General features: G+C 47.5%; 1 protein-coding gene across 8 annotated transcripts in view; it reads right to left on the bottom strand.

The window, feature by feature from the left end:
- Positions 1-19,556, bottom strand: part of st3gal3a (ST3 beta-galactoside alpha-2,3-sialyltransferase 3a) — a 1,052,507-nt gene that overhangs the window by 699,470 nt on the left and 333,481 nt on the right. For 5 of the 8 annotated variants that reach the window (XR_011948150.1, XM_072510646.1, XM_072510650.1 and 2 more), the window contains exon 1: positions 19,347-19,542. The exons of 1 other annotated variant lie outside the window; for it this stretch is intronic. The gene's annotated coding sequence lies outside the window, so the exon portion shown is untranslated. Of the gene's footprint in view, positions 1-18,724; positions 18,856-19,025; positions 19,304-19,346; positions 19,543-19,556 lie in introns of those variants that run through there. 2 more of the 8 variants (XM_072510647.1, XM_072510648.1) reach the window with 2 other exon arrangements.

The raw sequence follows: 19,556 nt of genomic DNA, 5'->3' as shown, positions 1-19,556 counted from the left end.
GCGGGATTGGGGGCCCCGGTTGGGCTGGAGGAGCTGATCAAAGGGATAGGAAGCATGCAGGCGGGGAAGGCACCGGGGCCGGACGGTTTCCCAGTCGAATTCTATAAAAAAATATATGGACCTGTTGGGCCCGCTGTTAGTCAGGACCTTTAATGAGGCAAGGGAGGGGGGGGCCTTGCCCCCGACGATGCCCCGGGCACTGATATCCTTGATCCTGAAGCGGGACAAGGATCCCCTGCAATGTAGGTCTTACAGACCGATTTCCTTGCTAAATGTAGATGCCGAGGTGCTGGCGAAGGTCTTAGCCACGAGGATTGAGGATTGTGTGCCGCAGATCATCCATGAAGACCAGACGGGGTTTGTGAAGGGGAGACAGTTGAACGCGAATGTGGGGAGGCTTTTGAACGCTATCATGGTGCTGGCGAGGGAGGGGGAGGCGGAGATAGTGGTGGCGATGGACGCTGAGAAAGTCTTCGATAGGGTAGAGTGGGGGTACCTGCGGGAGGTGCTGAAGAGGTTTGGGTTTGGGGAGGGGTTTGTCAGGTGGGTTAGGCTGTTGTATGAGGTCCCGATGGCGAGTGTGGCCACAAACAGGAGGAGGTCCGAGTACTTTCGGTTGCACCGAAGGACGAGACAGGGGTGTCCCTTGTCCCCCCTGCTCTTCGCACTGGCGATTGAACCCCCGCCGATGGCACTGAGGGAGTCAAGGAACTGGAGGGGGTTGGTGCGGGTGGGGTGGAGCATAGAGTGTCACTTTATGCGGACGACCTGCCGCTGTATGTGGCGGACCCGGTGGGAGGAATGCCGGAGGTAATGAGGATTCTTAGGGAATTCGGGAATTTTCGGGGTACAAGCTTAAGAGCGAGCTGTTCGTAGTTCATCCAGGGGACCAGGAGAGGGGGATTGGCAAGCTCCCACTAAAAAGGGCGGAGAGGAGCTTCAGGTATTTGGGGGTCCAGGTGGCCAGGAGCTAGGGGGCCCTGCATAGGCTTAATTTTACAAGGCTGGTGGAGGAAATGGAGGAGGAGTTTCAAGAGGTGGGACGCGTTGCCGCTGTCCTTGGCGGATAGGGTGCAGTCAATCAAAATGACGGTGCTGCCAAGGTTTTTGTTCCTGTTCCAGTGCCTCCCAGTGTTTATCCCGAAGGCTTTATTCAGGTGGGTTAACAGGAGTATAATGGGGTTTGTGTGGGCGCGAGGGACTCCGAGGGTGAGAAGGGTGCTCCTGGAGCGGAGTAGAGATAAGGGGGGGGGGGGGGGGGAAACTATCGCTGCCCAACCTGTGGGTACTACTGGGCCGCCAATGCGACGATGGTGCGCAAGTGGGTGATGGAGGGGGAGGGGGCTGCATGGAAGAGGCTGGAGACGGTGTCTTGTGTGGGTAAGAGTCTGGGGGCGCTGGCAATGGCGCCGCTGCCACTCCCTCCAAGGAGGTATACCACGAGCCCGGAGGTGGTGGCTGCCCTCAAAATTTGGGAACAGTGGAGGCGGCACGCGGGGGGGGGGGGCCCTCGGCGAGGACCCCATTACGGGGGAACCACCGGTTTGCCCCAGGAAGAACAGCTGGAGGGTTTTCGGGGTGGCACAGGGCAGGGATACGAAAGTTGGGGGACCTGTTTGTGGACGGGAAGTTCGCGAGCCTGGGTGAGCTGGAGGAAAAGTACGGGCTCCCCCCGGGGAACACCTTCAGGTACTTACAGGTAAGGGCGTTTACCAGATGGCAGAATTCCCGCGGCTACTGCCACACACAGTACAGGACAGGGTGCTCTCGGGGGGGTGGGTGGGAGTGGGGAAGATCTCGGAAACTTACCAGGTGATGCAGGAGGAGGAGGAGTCCTCGGTGGTGGAGGTAAAAGGTAAGTGGGAGGAGGAATTGGGAGAGGAAATTGAGGAAGGGACATGGGCAGATGCCCTGGGGAGGGTGAACTCTTCCTCATCGTGCGCGAGGCTCAGCCTCATACAGTTTAAGGTGCTGCACAGGGCACACATGACCGAGGCAAGGATGAGCCGTTTTTTTGGGGGTGAGGACAGGTGTGTTAGGTGCTCAGGGAGCCCAGCAAATCACACCCATATGTTCTGGGCATGCCCAGCGCTGGAGGAATTTTGGAAGGGCGTAGCGAGGACGGTGTAGAGGGTGGTAGGATCCAGGGTCAAACCAGGCTGGGGGCTCGCAATATTCGGGGTGGCAGAGGAGCCGGGAGTGCAGGAGGCGAAAGAGGCCGGTATTCTGGCCTTTGCGTCCCTGGTAACCCGGCGAAGGATTCTCCTTCAGTGGAAAGATGCGAGGCCCCCAAGCGTGGAATCCTGGATCAGTGATATGGCAGGGTTCATTAAATTGCAGAGGGTGAAATTCGCCTTGAGAGGGTCGGTACAAGGGTTCTTTAGGCGGTGGCAACCGTTCTTAGACATTCTGGCAGAACGATAGACATTGGTCACTGGCAGCAGCAGCTCGGGGGGGGGGGGTTTACTTTATTATTGTTTTTGTTATTTACACTGAAGGGTCTGAGGGGGTGTATATACCGGTTGTGTTAAGTTGGGGTGTTAATGTTAATTTATTATTTATGTACGGGGGGGGGGGGTAGCTTTTCTAGATTGTGTTTTGTCCTTGACCCTGTTGGGTTCTTTTTTTTCTCATTTTGTTATTGATATTTTATGAAAACCTTTAATAAAAATTATTTTTTTTAAAAAACAAGTGCCAGGCAATTACCATCTCCTACAAGAGAGGATCTAACCACTGCCCTTTGACATTCAATGGCATTACCATCGCTGAATCCCCCACAATCAACGTCTGAGGGTTACCATTGATCAGAAACTGAACTGGTTTAGCCACATTAATACTGTGCCTACCAGGGCAGGTCAAAGTTTAGGAATCCTGCGACAGGTAACTCACCTACTGACCCTTCAAAGCCTGTCCACCATCTTCAAGGCAAAGTCAGAGTGTGATGGAATTCTCTCCACTTGCCTGGACGAGTGCAGCCCAAACAACACTCAAGAAGCTCAACACCACCCAGGACAAAGCAGCCGCTTGATTGTTCCCCCTTCCACAAACATTCAAACTCTCCATCACCAACACACAGTGGCAGCCATGTGTACCATCTACAAGATGCACTGCAGTAACTCACCAAGGTTCCTCAGCACCTTCCAAACCCACAACCCCTACCATCTAGAAGGACCAAGAGCAGTAGATACCTGGGAACTCCACCACCTGGAGGTTCCCCTCCAAGTCACTCACCACCCTGACTTGGAAATATATCGCTGTTCCTTCACTGTTGCTGGGGCAACATCCTGGAACTCCCTCTTTAACAACAGAGTGGGTGTACCTACACATCAAGGACTGCAGCATTCAAGAAGGCAACTCACCACCAGCTTATGAAGGGCAACTACGGATGGGCAATAAACGGTGGCATAACAGCAATGTCCACATTCCGCAAAATGTATTTAATTACCATTCTTTAGGCAATGAGGTTTCTTGGAATACCCTATCAGATTTATCAATGACTCTGGTATATTTATGGTCAATAATATGGCTTTGACAGAGAGTCATCTAGACTCGAAACGTTAGCTCCATTTTCTCTCCACAGATGCTCAGACCTGCTATGATTGTCCAGCATTTTCTGTTTTTGTTTCAGATACCAGTATCTGCAGTAATTTGCTTTTATTTTGTTATATTTATGGTCCTTGGTTCTGGCCTCATTTGCAAGCAGAAACATTTCCTCTACATCGACCTGACCAAATTTAATTATCTTAAAGATCTCTTTCAGGTCACCCCCGTAAGCTTTCTTCTTTCTACAGAAACCGGTCCATCCCGACTCTCTGAAAATCATCCCACTCAGGCAGGACCCAATCACTGTCTGTTACCGGTCATAACATGGCCTTTTGGCCAATTCATTGGCCACCAGTAATCCAATCAAACCGAGTCCCACCGATATCTCAGGTGCTGAAAAGTGTTCTCTTTTGTAACTTTTGAGTTCCTTTCTTCCCCTGCTCAACTTAAATGTAAGCATCCATGGATCAAAATGATAACAGCAAAAATAAAGAAAAGAGAAACAAGGGAATCAAAAGGAAGGGCCGTTAAACAAGTCAAAACAATTTTTCTGCTTTTCAATTCTGTCCCTCTCAAAAATAACCTTTTGCTTGGCTTGCTTTCTTGGTTGCTACCTTTCGTGGTTTGTGTACTGTACACTTAGAGCCCTTTTATCCTCTACTCCATTCAGACTATTATTTAAGCAGTTTGTGAACTCCCTATTCCTATCAAAGTACATCACCTCACAGTTACCCATGGTGAAATATGTTTACAAATTGCATTCCCATTCTGCAAGCTTAATGTCTTCCAGTACTTATCACATTCTTTCTTCATAATAACTTCCAATTTGGAGTCCTCTGCAAATTTTGAAATTGTTTTTCCAAGATCAAATCATTAATGTAAATTGTCAGACCAGCACAGATCGCTCGAGAACAGCAACTGTTGTGACATAATAATATCATTACAGAACGAACAAACAGTTTTATTTTTGGATTCAAAAGGTTGTGTATCTTTTTAATGTTCTACCCCAGAGAGCTGCAATGCTCAGAAATTGAATATATTCAAGATGGAGATAATAGATTTTTTTAGATATTAAGCATATTAAGGGGAATGGGGAGAATGTGAGAAGGCAGTGGAGGTAGAAGATCACCTTCCTCATGCAGAGTAAGCACAAAGGACCTAACAGCCTACTCCTGTTCCTATTTCTGATGTTACTGAACAAGAATCAGACACTCATAAAATGGCCACGTTCTGTGCTGTAACCATTCAGCCCATCGTGTCTGTGCTGGTTCTCTGCAAGAGCAATTCACCCAGTGTCATCCCCCACCTTTTCCCCATAGCTCTGTTAAATCTGTACGGCCTGGTTCTCAATCCTTCCAACAATGGCAACACAGTTTCTTTTCATCTGCTCCGTCCAGTCCCCTCATGAGTTTGAATATCTCTATCAAACCTCTGCTAAACAAGCTCTTCTCCCTGGGGAACAGTCTTAGTTTCCCAATCTATCTACGTAACAGGCAGCACGGTAGCATAGTGGTTAGCACAATTGCTTCACAGCTCCAAGGTCCCAGGTTCAATTCCCCACTGGGTCACTGTCTGTGCGGAGTCTGCACGTTCTCCCCATGTCCTTGGGTTTCCTCCGGGTGCTCAGGTTTCCTCCCACAGCCCAAAGATGTGCACGTTAGGTGGATTGGCCACGCTAAAATTGCCCTTAAGTGTCCAAAATTGCATTAGTGTTGGGTGGGGATACTGGGTTATGGGGATGGGGTGGGAGTGTGGGCTTGGGTGGGGTGCTCTTTCCAAGAGCCGGTGCAGACTCGATGGGCCGAATGGCCTCCTTCTGCACTGTAAATTCTATGATATGTAACTGAAGAACCTCATCCCTGGAACTATTTTCTTTTACCTCCTCTACACCCTCTCTGATGCCTTTTCATCCTTGCAAAAATATGGGACATACATAGATACATAGTAGATAGGAGCAGGAGGAGGCCTTTTGGCCCTTCGAGCCTGCTCCGCCATTCATCACGATCAAGGCTGATCATCCAACTCAATAGTCTAATCCTGTTTTCTCCCCAGAGCCTTTGATCCCATTCTCCCCAAGTGCTATATCTAGCTGCCTCTTGAATATATTCAAAGTTTTAGCATCAACTACTTCCTGTGGTAATGAATTCCACAGGCTCACCACTCTCTAATGTCTCCTTATATCTGTCCAAAATGGTTCACCCTGAATCCTCAGACTGTGACCCCTGGTTCTGGACACACCCATCATTGGTAACATCTTCCCTGCATCTACCCTGTTTTGTCCCATTAAATTTTATAAGTCTCTATGAGATCCCCCCTCCTTCTTCTGAACTCCAGCGAGAACAATCCCAACCTATTCAATCTCTTTTCATATGACAGTCCCGCCATCCTTGGAATAAGTCTGGTAAACCTTCGCTGTACTCCCTCGAGAGAAAGAACATCCTTCCTCAGAGAAGGAGACCAAAACTGCACACAATATTCCAGGTGTGGCCTCACCAAGGCCCTGTATAATTGTAGCAACACATCCCTGTTTCTATACTTGAATCCTCTGGCAAATAAGGCCAACATACCATTAGACTTCTTTACCACCTGCTGCACCTGCATGCTTACCTTCAACGACTGGTGCACAAGGACACCCAGGTCCCACTGCACACTCCCCTCTCCCAATTTATAACCATTCAGGTAGTAATCTGCCTTCCTGTTTTTGCTACCAAAGTGAATAACCTCACACTTATCCAAATTATACTACATCTGCCATTGATTTGCCCACTCACCCAACCTGTCCAGATCATGCTGTAAAGAACAAGAACAAAGAAAACTACAGCACTGGAACAGACACTTCAGCCCTCCTAGCCTGCACCGATCCAGATCCTTTATATAAACCTGTCGCCTATTTTCCAAGGCTTCCCTCTGTTCCCCACCCGTTCATATATCTGTCCAGATGCAACTTAAATGATGCTATCGTGCCCACCTCTACCACCACTGCTGGCAACGCATTCCAGGCACCCACCTCTGCGTAAAAAACTTTCCACGCACATCTCCCTTAAACATTCTCCCTCTCATCTTGAAATCGTGACCCCTTGTAATTGACACCCTTGGAAAAAGCTTACATAAGAACATACATAGGAACTAGGAACAGGAGTAGGCCATCTGGGCCCTCGAGCCTGCTCCGCCATTTAATGAGATCATGGCTGATCTTTGTGGACTCAGCTCCACTCTCCGGCCCGTACACCATATCCCCGAATCCCTTTATTCTTTAGAAAGGTATCTATCTTTTTCTTAAAAACGTTTAAAGAAGGAGCCTCAACTGCTTCACTGGGCAAGGAATTTCAGAGATTCACAACCCTTTGGGTGAAGAAGTTCCTCCTACACTCCGTCCTAAATCTACTTCCCCTTATTTTGAGGCTATGCCCCCTAGTTCTGCTTTCCCCGACCAGTGGAAACAACCTGCCCGCATCTATCCTATCTATTCCCTTCATAATTTTATATGTCTCAATAAGATCCCCCCGCATCCTTCTAAACTCCAATGAGTACAGTCCCAGTCTACTCAACCTCTCATCATAATCTAATCCCCTCAACTCTGGGATCAACCTAGTGAATCTCCTCTGCACTCCCTCCAGTGCCAATATGTCCTTTCTCAGGTAAGGAGACCAAAACTGAACACAATACTCCAGATGCGGCCTCACCAACACCCTATACAATCGCAGCATAACCTCCCTAGTCTTGAACTCCATCCCTCTAGCAATGAAAGACAAAACTCGATTAGCCTTCTGTAGCGCACCGTGTCGGGGTGGATAAAGCTCTCCGTGCTCCCGGAGTCGACTAGACATGGTGTCTCGTGCCCGTTTATCAGCACCGTTGTCGTCGTCGTCTGGAGTGTCCGGGGCCGAGCTTGGTCCAGCGTCATTGAAGCGAGACGTGGTTGTAGTAGTTGAGCGTCTTCTTCGAACCCCGTGGAGCCGTCGATACTGGGGTCCGTTGTTGCCGTCCAAGGTGGCGTCGGGGGTGAACAAAATGGCCGCCCCCATGCGTCGTACAGGTCTGGGGTGGTCCAAGATGGTGGCGCTCTTCCTCCCCTCGTGGTGGCCGGGACCCAAAATGGCGGCGTCTGCGGGTCGCACATGGGGCGCTGGGGGGGGTTGGGGGGCGTTAGAAACGCGCAGAACTCCCTCTTCTCCGGGGAGAGCGGTGGTCGGGACCCAAAGTGGTAGCGCCGGCGGGTCATACATGGGGCGCGGGGGAGGGGGGGGGGTTGGGGAGCGTAAGCGGCGTGCAGGGCTCCCTGTTCTCCCGGGACCGCGGTGGTCGGGACCCAGAGTGGCTGCGCCTGCGGGTCGTACATGGGGCGCTGGGGGGGTTGGGGAGCGTAAACGGCGTGCAGGGCTCCCTGTTCTCCCGGGACGGCGGCGACCTCACGGGACCGGCACACAGCCGCGAAATGGCCCTTTTTCCCGCAGCTCTTGCAGATTGCTGCGCGGGCCGGGCAGCGCTGCCGGGGTGTGTCGCTTGGACGCAGAAATAGCAGCGGGCGCCCCCGGTGCGACTTGGCGTTTGGACTGCGCAAGCCTGTGGGGTGTCCGGGGGGGGGGGGGGGTGGGTTTGTCGCGACGGGTACGTACGGAGCCCAATGGGCTGCCGCGCGGTCGGGGCCGTAGGCGCGGGTATTTCGCGCGGCCACGTCTAGGGAGGCTGCTAGGGCCCGTGCCTCAGAGTCCTAGCAACTCTTTTTCTAGAAGTCTTTGGCGGATTTGGGAGGAGTTCATACCTGCCACAAAAGCATTGCGCATTAACATGTCCGTGTGTTCATTTGCGTTCACCGACGGGCAGCTGCAGGCTCGTCCCAAAATTAGTAGCGCGGCGTAGAATTCATCTATCGATTCTCCGGGACTTTGCCGTCTCGTTGCGAGTTGATAGCGAGCATAGATCTGGTTTACTGGGCGGACATAGAGACTTTTTAGTGCTGCGAACGCCGTCTGGAAATCCTCTGCGTCTTCGATGAGAGAGAAAATCTCCGTGCTTAACCTCGAGTGCAGGACCTGTAGTTTTTGGTCTTCTGTGACCCGGCCGGTGGCCGTTCTGAGGTAGGCCTCAAAACAAGTCTGCCAGTGCTTGAAAGCTGCTGCCGCGTTCACTGCGTGGTGGCTGATCCTCAGGCATTCCGGGATGATCCTGAGCTCCATAGTCCTTTAGTCACGCTTAATAAATTGTAGCGCACAAAGACTCCGAGAGACGAATAGTGTGAAGTCGATGAGGCTTTATTAAGCGTGACTGTTTCCCCCGCAGTTCAGTAGTAGACTGCCTGCGGGGGAGGACTCCAGGTACTTATACTCCGCCTTCAGGGCGGAGCTAGAGGTCAACGTCCAACCAGGACCCGGGATCTGTCAACCAATGACATCATGGCTTCACAGTCCCACATGACCCCTAATGCATACTACCACACCTTCTTAATCACCTGTTGCACCTGCACACCAACTTTTTGCGACTCGTGCACCAGTACACCCAGTCCCTCTGCACAGCAGCATGTTTTCACATCTTACCGTTTAAATAATAATCCATTCTGCTGTTATTCCTCCCAAAATGGATAGCCTCACACTTGGCAACATTGAATTCCATCTGCCAGACCCTAGCCCATTCACCCAACCTATCCAAATCTTTCTGCAGACTTCCGGTATCCTCTGCACTTTTTGCTTTACCACTCATCTAAGTGTCGTCTGCAAACTTTGACACATTGCACTTGGTCCCCAACTCCAAATCGTCTATGTAAATTGTGAACAACTGCGGGCCCAACACTGATCCTTGAGGGACCCCACTAGTTACAGGTTGCCAACCAGAGAAACACCCATTTTCCCCACTCTCTGCTTTCTGTTAGTTAACCAATCCTCTACCCATGCTACCACTTTACCCTCAATGCCATGCATCTTTAGTTTATGCAGCAACCTTTTGTGTGGCACCTTGTCAAAAGCTTTCTGGAAATCCAGATATACCACGTCCATTGGCTCCCCGTTATCTACTGCACTGGTAACGTCCTCAAAAAATTCTACCAAATTAGTCAGACACGACCTGCCCTTTGTGAACCCATGCTGCGTCTGCCCAATGGGACAATTTCCCTCCAGGTGCCCCGCTATTTCCTCCTTAATGATAGATTCCAGCATTTTCCCTACAACCGAAGTTAAGCTTACCGGCCTATAATTACCCGCTTTCTGCCGACCTCCTTTTTTTTTAAACAGTGGTGTCACGTTTGCTACTTTCCAATCCTCTGGGACCACCCCAGAGTCTAGTGAATTTTGATAAATTATCACTAGTGCGTTTACAATTTCCCTAGCCATCTCTTTTAACACTCTGGGATGCATCCCATCAGGGCCAGAAGACTTGTCTACCTTTAGCCCCATTAGCTTGCCCAATACTGCCTCCTTAGTGATTACAATCATCTCAAGGTCCTCACCTATCATATCTTTATTTCCATCAGTCACTGGCATGTTATTTGTGTCCTCCACTGTGAAGACTGACCCAAAAAACCTGTTCTGCTCCTCAGCCATTTCCCCGTCTCCTATTATTAAATCTCCCTTCTCATCTTCCAAAGGACCAATATTTACCTTAGCCACTCTTTTTTGTCTTATATATTTGTAGAAGCTTTTACTATCTGCTTTTATGTTCTGAGCCAGTTTACTTTCATAGTCTACCTTGCTCTTCTTTATAGCTTTTTTAGTAGCTTTCTGTTGTCCCCTAAAGACTTCCCAGTCCTCTAGTCTCCCACTAATTGTTGCCACTTTGTATGTTTTTTCCTTCAATTTGATACTCTCCCTCACCTCCTTAGATATCCACGGTCGATTTTTCCCCTTTCTACCGTCTATCTTTTTTGTCGGTATGAACCTTTTCTGAACACTGTAAAAGATCGCTCGGAAGGTTCTCCACTGTTCCTCAACTGCTTCACCATGAAGTCTTTGCTCCCAGTCTACCTTAGCTAGTTCTTCTCTCATCCCATTGTAATCGCCTTTGTTTAAGCACAAAACACTAATGTTTGATTTTACCTTGTCATCCTCCAACTGTATTTTAAATTCCACCATATTGTGGTCGCTCCTTCCAAGAGGATCCCAAACTATGAGATCATTAATCAATCCTGCCTCATTACACAGGACCAGATCTAGGACCGCTTGTTCCCTTGTAGGTTCCATTACATACTGTTCCAGGAAATTATCCCGGGCACATTCTATAAACTCCTCCTCAAGGCTGCCTTTACCAACCTGGTTAAACCAATCGATATGCAGATTAAAATCTCCCATGATAACCGCTGTACCATTTCTACATGCATCCGTTATTTCTTTGCTTATTGCCTGCCCTACCATCCTGTTACTATTTAGTGGCCTGTAGACTACTCCTATCAGTGACCTTTTTGCCTTACTATTCCTGATTTCCACCCAAATTGATTCAACCTTGTCCTCCATAGCACCAATATCACCCCTTACTATTGCCCGGATGCCATCCTTAAACAACAAAGCTTGTTGCTATCCACCCTGTCCATACCTCTCATAATTTTGTAGACCTCAATCAGTTTCCCCCTCAACCTCAGTCTTTTCAATGAAAACAATCCTAATCTACTCAACCTTTCTTCATAGCTAGCACCCTCCATACCAGGCAACATCCTGGTGAACCTCCTCTGCACCCTCTCTAAAGCATCCACATCCTTATGGTAATGTGGCGACCAGAACTGCACGCAGTATTCCAAATGTGGCCTAACCAAAGTCCTATACAACTGTAACGTGGCCTGCCGACTCTTGTATTCAATACCCCATCAGATGAAGGCAAGCATGCTGTATACCTTCTTGACCACTCTGTCGACCTGCGTTGCCACCTTCAGGGTACAATGGACCTGAACTCCCAGATCTCTCTCTACATCAATTTTCCCCAGGACTCTTCCATTGACCGTATAGTCTGCTCTTGAATTGGATCTTCCAAAATGCATCACCTCGTATTTGTCTGGATTGAACTCCATCTGCCATTTCTCTGCCCAACTCTCCAATCTATCTATATTTTGCTGTATTCTCTGACAGTCCCACTCGCTATCTGCAACTCCACCAATCTTGGTATCATCTGCAAACTTGCTAATCAGACCACCTATACCTTTGTCCAGATCATTTATGTATATCACAAACAACAGTAGTCCGAGCACGGATCCCTGTAGAACACCACTAGTCACCCTTCTCCATTTTGAGACACTCCCTCCCACCATTACTCTCGGTCTCCTGTTGCCCAGCCAGTTCTTTATCCATCTAGCTAGTACACCCTGAACCCCATGCGACTTCACTTTTTCTATCAACCTGCCATGGGAAACTTTATCAAACGCCTCACTGAAGTCCATGTATATGACATCTACAGCCCTTCCCTCATCATTTAACTTTGTCACTTCCTCAAAGGATTCTACTAGGTTTGTAAGACATGACCTTCCCTGCACAAAACTATGCTGCCTATCACGGAGAAGTCTATTTTCTTCCAAATGTGAATAGATCCTATCCCTCAGTATCTTCTCCAACAGTTTGCCTACCGCTGACGTCAAGCTCACGGGTCTATAATTCCCTGGATTATCCCTGCTACCCTTCTTACACAAAGGGACAACATTAGCAATTCTCCAGTCCTCTGGGACCTCACCCGTGCTAAAGGATGCTGCAAAGATATCTGTTAAGGCCCTAGCTATTTCGTCCCTCGCTTCCCTCAGAAACCTGGGTAGATCCCATCCAGACCTGGGGACTTGTCCACCTTAATGCCTTTTAGAATATCCAAAACTTCCCCCTTCCTTATGCCGACTTGACCTAGAGTATTTAAACATCCATCCCTAACCTCAACATTCGTCATGTCCCTCTCCTTGGTGAATACCGATGCAAAGTGCTCATTAAGAATCTCACCCATTTCCTCTGACTCCACGCATAAATTCCCTCTTGTCTTTGAGTGGGCCAATCCTTTCTCTAGTTAACCGCTTGCTCCTTGTATACGAATAAAAGGCTTTGGGATTTTCCTTAACCCTGTTAACCAAAGATATTTAATGACCCCTTTTAGCCCTCTTTATTGCGCGTTTGAGATTTGTCCTACTTTCCCGATATTCCTCCAAAGCTTCATCAGTTTTAAGTAGCCTAGATCTTATGTATGCTTCCTTTTTCATTTTATCTAGTCTCACAATTCCACCAGTCATCCATGGTTCCCTAATCTCGCCATTTCTATCCCTCATTTTCACAGGGACACGTCTGTCCTGCACTCTAATCAACCTTTCCTTAAAAGACTCCCACATTTCAAACGTGGATTTACCCTGAAACAGCTGCTCCCAATCCACATTCCCTAGCTCCTGCTGAATTTTGTTATACTTGGCCTTTCCCCAATTTAGCACTCTTCCTTTAGGACCACTCTCGTCTTTGTCCATGAGTCTTCTAAAACTTACGGAATTGTGATCGCTATTCCCAAAGTAATCACCGACAGAAACTTCAACCACTTGGCCGGGATCATTCCCCAATACCAGGTCCAGTATGGCCCCTTCCCGAGTTGGACTATTTACATACTGCTCTAAAAAACTCCTGGATGCTCCTTACAAGTTCTGCTCCATCTATGCCTCCAACACAAGTCCCATTCAATGTTGGGGAAGTTAAAATCTCCCATCACGACCACCCTATTGCTCCTACATTTTTCTATAATCCATCCCTAGAACTATTAGGAGGCCTATAAAAAACTCCCAACAGGGTGACCTCTCCTTTCCTGTTTCTAACTTCAGCCCATACTACCTCTGAAGAAGAGTCCCCATCTAGCATCCTCTCCTCCACCGTAATACTGCTCTTGACTAGCAGCGCCACACCTCCCCCTCTTTTGCCTCCTTCTCTGAGCTTACTAAAACACCTAAACCCCAGAACCTGCAACAACCATTCCTGTCCCTGCTCTATCCATGTCTCCAATATGGCCACAACATCGAAGTCCCAGGTACCAACCCATGCTGCCAGTTCCCCTACCTTGTTTCGTATACTCCTGGCATTGAAGTAGACACACTTCAAACCACCTACCTGAACACTGACCCCCTCCTGCGACGTCAAATCTGTGCTCCTGACCTCTATACTCACCGCTCGACCCTGTAGCTCTGCCCACTCCAACAGCTGAATTCCCGCCAAAAAGACTCGAATCCGCGAAGCAGCTAGTTTAAATACTCACCGCTTGACTCTGTAGCTCTGCCCACTCCAACTGCTGAATTCCCGCCGAAAAGACTCGAAGCAGCTAGTTTAAATGCTCACCGCTCGACTCTGTAGCTCCACCCACTCCTATAGCTGATTTCCCGCCGAAAAGACTCGAATCCACGAATCAGCTAGTTTAAATACTCACCGCTCGACTCTGTAGCTCCGCCCACTACAACAGCTGAATTCCCGCCGAAAAGACTCAAATGCACGAAGCAGCTAGTGTTTCTGCAAGATCCCTGCATCCTCGTCACAATTCACCTTCCGCCTCACTTGGTGTCATCGGCAAACTTTGAGATGTTACATTTTGGCCCCTCATCCAAATCATTTATATATATTGTGAATAGCTGAGGTCCCAGCACTGATCCCTGTGGTACCCCACTAGTTACATCCTGCCAATTTGAAAAGGACCCATTAATCCCTACTCTTTGTTTCCTCTCTGCCAAACAGTTTTCTATCCAGCTCAATATAGTTCCCCCAATAATATCTTATGCTGAACTTTGTCAAACACCTTCTGAAAGACGAAATATACCACATCGACTGGCTCCCCCTTGTCAACTGTACTGGTTACCTCTTCAAAGAATTCCAACAAATTTGTCAAGCATGATTTTCCCTTCATAAATCCATGCTGACTGACTGATCCTGCCACTGCTTTCTAAGTGTTCCGCTATAAAGTCCTTGACAATGGATTCAAACATTTTCTCCACTACCGACGTTAGGCTTATTGGTCTATAATTGCCTTTCTTTCTACCTCCCTTTTTGAATATCGGAGTGACGTGAGCTACCCTCCAATCTGCAGGGACAGTTCCAGAGTCTATAGAATCCCGGAAGATGACCACCAATGTGTCCACTATTTCCAGAGCCACCTCCTTAAGCACTCGGAGATGCAGATTCTCAGACCCTGGGGATTTATCTGCCTTCAATTCCCATTAATTTTCCCAGCACCATTTCTCTACTAACGTTGATCTCCCTCAGTTCTTTCCTCTCACTAAACATTTCATTTTCCAGCATTTCTGGTATCTGATTTGTGTCCTCTTTTGTGAAGACTGAACCGAAGTATGCGTTCCAATTTCTCAGCCATTTCTTTGTCCCTTATTATGCATTCCCCTGTTCCTGTCTGTAGAGCGCCTACATTTCTCTTTACCAATCTCTTTCTCTTCACATATCTATAGAAACGCTTAGTGTCAGTCTTTATGTTCCCTGCTAGCTTCCTTTCGTACTGTACTTTCCCCTTCTTAATCAATCCCTTTGACCTTCTTTGATGAATTCTAAACTGCTCCCAAATCTCAAACCGATTATTTTTCTTGGCCAATCTGTATGCTTCTTCCTTGGATCGGATACTATTTTTTAATTTCCTTTGTAAGCCATGGATTGGCCCTCTTACCCCCTTTGCTTTTGTGCCAGACAGGAATGAACAGTTGCTGTAGTTCCCCCAAGCGTTCCTTGAATGTTTGCCATTGTCTACCACTGACATCCCTTTAAGTAATTCTCCCCAATCTATCAAGGCCAACTCACACCTCATATGTTCATAGTTCCCTTTATTGAGATTCAGCCCCCTAGTCTCCGAATCAACTACTTCACTCTCCATCTTGATAGAAAATTCTATCATGTTATGGTCGCTCATCCCAAGGGGCTCGTACAGCTAGATTGGTAATGATTCCCTGCTCATTACACAGTACCCACTCTAAGGTGGCCTGCTCTCTAGTTGGTTCCTCCACATATTGATCAAGAAAACCATCCCGTATACACTCCAGGAATTCCTCCTCTACGGCATTGTGGCTAATTTGATTTGCCCAATCTATGTGAAGATTAAAATCACCCATGATCACCGATATTCCCTTATTACATGCATCTCTAATTTCACGTTTAATGCCATTCCCAGTATCACCACTGCAGTCTGGGGGTCTATATATGACACCCGCTATTGCCCCTTGGTATTTCTCAACTCCACTGGTGTACAGGACTGAATACAAGACTCAAGTTGAAGCTGAACCAGTGCTTTATACAGCTTTGCCATAATTTCCTCCGGCCTGGACTAATGATCCAGAGAGACAAAATCAAATCCCATTACAACAGCTGAGGAATATAAATTCAGTAAATTTGGAATAATAATCTACTATCAGTAACTGGAACAAGGAAATTATGTATCATAGAATCTACAGTGCAGGAGGCCATTCGGCCCATCGAGTATGCTCTGGCCCTTGGAAAGAGCACCCTACCCAAGCCCACACCTCTACCTTCCCCGTAACCCAGTAACCCCACCCAACCTTTTGTGAACACGAATGGCAATTTAGCTTGGCCAATCTACCTAACATGCACATCTTTGGACTGTGGGAAGAAACCGGAGCACCCGGAGGAAACGCACGCAAACACGGGGAGAATGTGCAGACTCCGCACAGACAGTGACCCAAGCTGGTTGTCTAGATTACAAGAATAACTGCATTTCAAAAGATACATTGGCTATAAAAATGCTTTAGGACAAGCTGTGGTCATGACAGGTGGGATATACAAATTCAAATCCGCCTCACATCTGGGGACTCGTGTCATATTTGGATGATTCTGACATAGTTACACTCACAGAAACATCATATCTTTCAGCCAACAATACAAACCCCTTCATCATCATCCTTGGGGATGTCCTGTTCCACCAGCAGGGAAGACATGCCCAAGGTGGGAGTAGTGTTATCTACTGTCATGAGAGAGTGGCCCAGGGAGTCCACAACATTGTCTCTGCAACTCAGTCTTGCAGCATCAGGTCAAACATGGGAAGGAACTTCCTGCTTATTACCAAGTACCCAGCCTCTCTGACGAAGCAGTACACCACCATATTTAACACTACTTGGGAGATGTCTGTAGGAAACAAGAGCACAAAACAATCTCTTGATCGGGGACTTCAAGTTCCATCTCCAAGAACAGCTCTGAAGCTCCACTTCTGGTCAAGTCCTAAAAGATATCGCTGCAATACTATGATGCAACAGGAGGTGAAAGGAGCAGCAAGAGGGAAAAACCTAGTTGATCTCATCCTCACCCATGTATCTACCACATATGCATATATCCTTGACAGTATTGATAAGTGTGATAACCACATGATCCTTGTGGTGATAAAGTCTCATCTTCACATGGAGGGCAACCTCTGGTGTGACACTGCCAGCATGCTAGGTTCAAGATAGTCCTAGCAACTCAAAACTAGGCATCCACCAGGCACTGTAGGCCATCAGAGCAGTAGAATCCCACGGCAATCAGTTAACTACATGGCCTGACATATCTCTCACTCCATTATCATCAAGCCATGGGGCCAATGCTGGTTCAATGAGGAGTGTAGAACAGCATGCCAAGAGCAGCACCAGGAGTACTCCAGTTATGTAATCTTATAACTATGAACTGGTAGCACAGAACTTGAATATTGCTGAGAAGAAAGACATATTGCCAAAGTTTTTCATCTTGCATTCATCAGGACAAATGCAACAATGCCAATTTCCAAACAATCAGAACAATTTATGCTGGAGGAGAGATGGGTGTAAACTGGTTCACAAGTCAACTCTGACTCGTTGATGTTTTGCCATGGAGAAAGCAACACGGACAAGCAACATGGAACTACAGGCTTCCCAGGCACCTGGGCAATTCAAAACAAGACACAACACTTGAATTTATTCCTTTTCTTTGCAGATAACGGATCCCTGCATATGAGTGTATGTCACCTCTAGCAAGCGTGAAGCCACATTACAAGCTTGATTAATTATAACTATATCTTTAAATTTCATTCAGCACATCAGGCGAAGACAGTGATGGATATCTGGAAAATTAGAACAGGATGAGAGAGGGAGCAAGACGGCGGAAACATCTGTTTGTGTTTGTTTCTGGCCGCAGCTGTCAACACACTCAGGATTGTTTAGCAAGTACTGACCCAATTGCAGAATCATGTCCAACAGTTGATGTTTTGGTTTTGGAAGCGCAGGTTGGTGGAATAGTTTGTACTCTGCCTATTACAAACAACCAAAGGAATATGCTATTTGATTCTATCAGCCAATGATTGAGGGCATTTAAAAGTTTATTGGATAAACATATGGATGATAATGGCATAGTGTAGGTTAGATGGCTTTTGTTTCGGTGCAACATCGTGGGCCGAAGGGCCTGTACTGCGCTGTGTTGTTCTATGTTCTATATATACCTAGTATGACAGCAGCACAGAAATGCATACACAGCATTGCTGATGTGCTAATAGTTACATCAGCAACTAATTTAAGATAATCATTTGAGCTCGTAAGGTGGCTCCTTTACGCTTGCCGGAAGCGACATGCATTCATCCATACTGACCTGTTCGCTGCAAACAAAAGGGATATGTTCAAACTTTGTGGCTATTTTTCACTTACCAAGGAATTTGGGGAGCCCATAGTTCCCATTGCTTTCTCCATGGCAAACCTTGACCACTCACTCCAGTAGTAGAAATTGTTGCAATAATTGAAATTTGACATGCTTGTATTTGTTCTGATGAGTACAGGACAAAAAGCTGGGACACAGCAATCTCATAAATAATGCAACAAGTCAAAACTCTGCAATCCTACCACATCTAACTGAGATAATGGTGAACAACTGACCAGAGAGGTTCGAGGAGCATTGACATCCTCCAAAACAGGGGGAAATGGTGCAGAATGACTGGGGATGGCTGAGAGTACATAATAGAAAATGGGGGAGGGGGTTCAGCTTAATTACAACACAAAGCATGGATGTTACAATCAGTTCTGTGATGTTGATATTGCAGGGTTTTTTTTAAACAAAGCTGTTTTTATTGACTTAATATAGTTATCCCAACGACATTTTTTGTGTGTTATTACTCCATTTTAAATTTCAAATGAATTGCATATTCCGGTTACAACAAAAATACATTGCTTCCAGTCAGAGGGAAATTCCAAGAAGCCATCACCTATCTCGGCGAGAAGTATATTCCTGTTGTTTAAATGGAGAATGTCACAGAACAGCATACATACCTTATTATCACAACATTAACTTGGTCAGCGTCCAATTATATCACAACCTTCTAAACCTTAAAACGGGTCTGCAATTAACTTCACCGCGATGAATAGTCCGATTGTTGGCTTACATCATCCACGTGTACAACCTTTTTTAAATAAAGCAAAATCGAAAAGCAAGCAAACGTATAATACCGCACACGTTAATGCCACATCGATTTACAAAATTATACTCAAGTCGTCAAGTTAGCCTGTGTTACAACTGGTCCTATTTTCTTTCAAAGCGCTGGGTCGAGTTGCAATTGGCACTTGTACCTACCACACTCCGGAATTTAATCAAATGCCTTGTGTACCCAGCCCGATTGCTCAAGCCTGACAGCCGAGCGCCAGCATCGCTTAAACCGACAACTCTTGCAGAAAAGATGCACTCGACGGTACCACCAGTAACGCGGTAATGCAGCGGCCGCGGCTGTTCATTACTTTTTAACACTTGACAGATCAATCACCACTCATCATCACACTTGAGGGCTGGAGCTCACTCACATAGCAACCGCTTAATGATGGGCATTCGGTGGGTTGGGGGATGGGGATGGAGGGGCTCGCCATTTACGAGCGCACCAAAACTCAAAAAGTTTGCTACCTCTTGCTTCGCATTTCTGCCTGACCCTCCAACATTAAATGTGTGCGCTGAAAACGGGGCCATCTGCTCCTTGCCACCTCCCGCCCCCGCATTACATTTGTCCGTTACGCTCCTGTGCCAGGCAGGCATCCGCCATCACGCATGCGCCTCGGGGTCCAGCGCGTCTGCGCAAGAGCGCGCTGTCCGACTGGGAGGCGTCACTCTCTCCCC

Source organism: Scyliorhinus torazame, chromosome 7 (genome assembly GCF_047496885.1).
Source record: "Scyliorhinus torazame isolate Kashiwa2021f chromosome 7, sScyTor2.1, whole genome shotgun sequence".
In the NCBI taxonomy this organism is placed as follows: Eukaryota; Metazoa; Chordata; class Chondrichthyes; order Carcharhiniformes; family Scyliorhinidae; genus Scyliorhinus; species Scyliorhinus torazame.
Note: the sequence above shows the minus strand (reverse complement) of the source record. Positions and strands in the feature narration are given on the sequence as shown.